This window comes from Sciurus carolinensis, chromosome 13 (genome assembly GCF_902686445.1).
Source record: "Sciurus carolinensis chromosome 13, mSciCar1.2, whole genome shotgun sequence".
Lineage (NCBI taxonomy): Eukaryota > Metazoa > Chordata > Mammalia > Rodentia > Sciuridae > Sciurus > Sciurus carolinensis.
This window is the reverse complement of record NC_062225.1, coordinates 58,564,305-58,567,227: the sequence shown is the minus strand read 5'-3', so window position 1 is coordinate 58,567,227 and position 2,923 is coordinate 58,564,305.

The following is a 2,923-nucleotide window of genomic DNA, read 5'->3' as shown; positions in this document are numbered from 1 at the left end:
TTTTTTTTTGGTGCTGCTTAGGATTGAACTCAGGACCTCACATATGCTAGGCAAGCACCTTACCACTCAGCCATATACCCAGCCCTATGTAATATATTTTTTAAAAATAAAAAAATCTTCTACTACCTACCTCTAACTTGTGTAAGTAGTGTAGACCTAATTAAGCATGTAAACACTGAGGCACTGGGTTCAAATTGCTTATGTTTTTGGGAATATGAAACCAAAAGCATTTGGTAACAGTTTGTAAAATAAGGTCAAGTGCCCATGTTGGATACGTGGTGTATTCTAGTAGGAAACCAGAATTCGTTTCACACATTTTACACTTAGTAGTGAAGGATTATTTAAAATGCACATTCCTGGGTCCTCACATCAAGAGATCATGAATCAGTGGTCCCCAGTAAGATGAACACATTTATTTAAATATCACTTTTTGGAGAACAGGCAAATTTAGGGAGATAACCTATCAATAAGTAGACCAAAACTTCATGAGTTGGGGATAACCAGGATGATGTCCAAGGTAGTATAACCTTTAAAAAGCCTTCCCAATTCTCTAGATTTGTGTGCCTGCTAGCAACTCCAATTTTAAGTATAATTACTATCATTGATCAGGAAAGTTGTTCTTGTTTTTCCATTTCTACATATAAAATATATTGACTCTAATGTGCCATGCATCCAGCTTCAAAGAAGCACGTTAATCAGCTCCAAGAACACTCAGACTGACTAGTGGTATCTGAGTGGACCTCTGATTACTGCAACCAATAGGACTTGATAAACTAGCACACATAGTTCTAACACTTTTCAGAACAGAATTTTTAACATGTTTCTAAGGAATCTTTTAAAAAATTTGTTCTTTTTAGTTATACATGACAGTAGAATGTATTTTGACATATTATACATATATGGAGTACAACTTCCCACTCTTCTGGTTGTACAGGACGTGGAGTTACATTGGTCCTGTAGTCATATATGAACATAGGAAAGTAATGTCTGATTCAAGGACTCAATTTTAAGAACAGTTAGATTCCCTGCCTGTTTGCTGTGGAGAAAGAGCTCCCTTTAAATTCACAGTGAACATTATGATCTCAGAAACATCACTGACATGGTGGGAAGAAACATCCTATCTCATAATAGTAACAGAATTTTTATTATATAATTTGATTTTCTTACATATCACTGTCCATTTTTTACTTGAGACACAAACTGTCATATGTTGAAAGCCATTGTGTTTTTCTATGATGCTATCACTAACATTTAATAGCTTGAAGCACGTGGGATGTCAATTTTCCAAATGTTTCTGAGCTAGAATGAAATTCATCTGCATATGAATAGCAGAAAATGTTTCCACTTACCTTGTACACCCATATCTTTAGTAAGTTGAAATCAGTGATTTCAAAAGAGGTTCCTGTGGGACTCTCTTTGAACTACTTTAATAGATTATCATCTCTGGAATTGTCTATAACTGATGTGACATATATAATCTGTAAGGCATTATGTAACTATTATACCATAATCATTGGTGTCAAAGACCTTTTATAAAAATTGACAATACTGTTCTGGTAATTTACCAGTGTCTCCAGATCCTTAAATACCATTCTAAGTAATAGAATTTTACTGTGGTTTCCTTAATGAAATGATCTTTCCTGCTATCATGTGAGCCATTTCAAGTGCTATAATTTATCATTCTTTATAAGTTAGGTCACAATAACTGAACAAGTTCATATGCTCTCTAGGATATTCTCACTCCAAGTTTCCATGGTGACATTGAGACAGTTTCATTTCAGACTTGTATGTGAATTATTTGAAGATCAATCAGAAGGATAATATAAGTAATTTAGTAAAGAATCCATTTTTAATTGTATCCATAATTTCATTCCTGTACATGTGTAATATAAGTGTCTGTGTTTGTATTCATCAACATTTTTTCTCTCATTCAAGAACATGAATCCTAGTGTGTAACCCTATTCTTCTTGCTGAAAATGTGTCAGCTGAGCATTTTTCTACATGGACTTTAAATAATAGCTCTTCTCCAACCTTAAAGAGGTCATTTTCTCAATGCATACACCTATCTAGTAACATTTACTTTAAATTTTATAAGTAAACTAGATTGAAAGAGAAAAATAGCAAACTCATATTTTAAAACATCACCAGAGGTTTGTCTGGTGTGTGGTGTTCACTGTTCAGCCCCTTCCTTTAGATTTTTTTTTTAATTTTTATTTTTACAGACTGCATTTTGATTCATTATATACAAATGGGGTACAACTTTTCATTTCTATGGTTGTATACAATGTAGATTCATATCATTCATGTAATCATACATGTACATAGGGTAATAATGTCTGTCTCAGTCTACTATCTTTCCTTCCCCCGCCCCTCCCGCCCCATTTTCCTCTACACCATCCAAAGTTCCTCCACTCTTCTCTTGCCCCCACAACCCCTTCCAGTTATGTATCATCATCCACTTATCCGAGAAAACATTCGGCCTTCGGTTTTTTGGGCTTGGCTTATTTCACTCAGCATGATATTCTCCAACTGCATCCATTTACCAGCAAATGCCAAGAACCCAATCAATAATGGGCTAAGGAACTGGGCAGACACTTCACAGAAGAAGATATACAGGTGATCAACAAATATATAAAAAAGTGCTCATCATCCCAAGTAATTAGAGAAATGCAAATTAAAACCACCCTAAGATTTCATCTAACTCCAATTAGAATGGTTGTTATCAAGAACACAGGCAATAATGTGTTGGCGAGGATGTGGGGGAAAAGGCACACTCATACATTGCTGGTGGAGTTGCAAATTGGTGCAGCCACTCTGGAAAGCAGTATGGAGATTCCTAGGAAAACTTGGAATGGACCCACCATTTGACCTAGCAATCCCACTCCTTTGTTTATACCCATAGGACTTAAAATCAGCATACTAT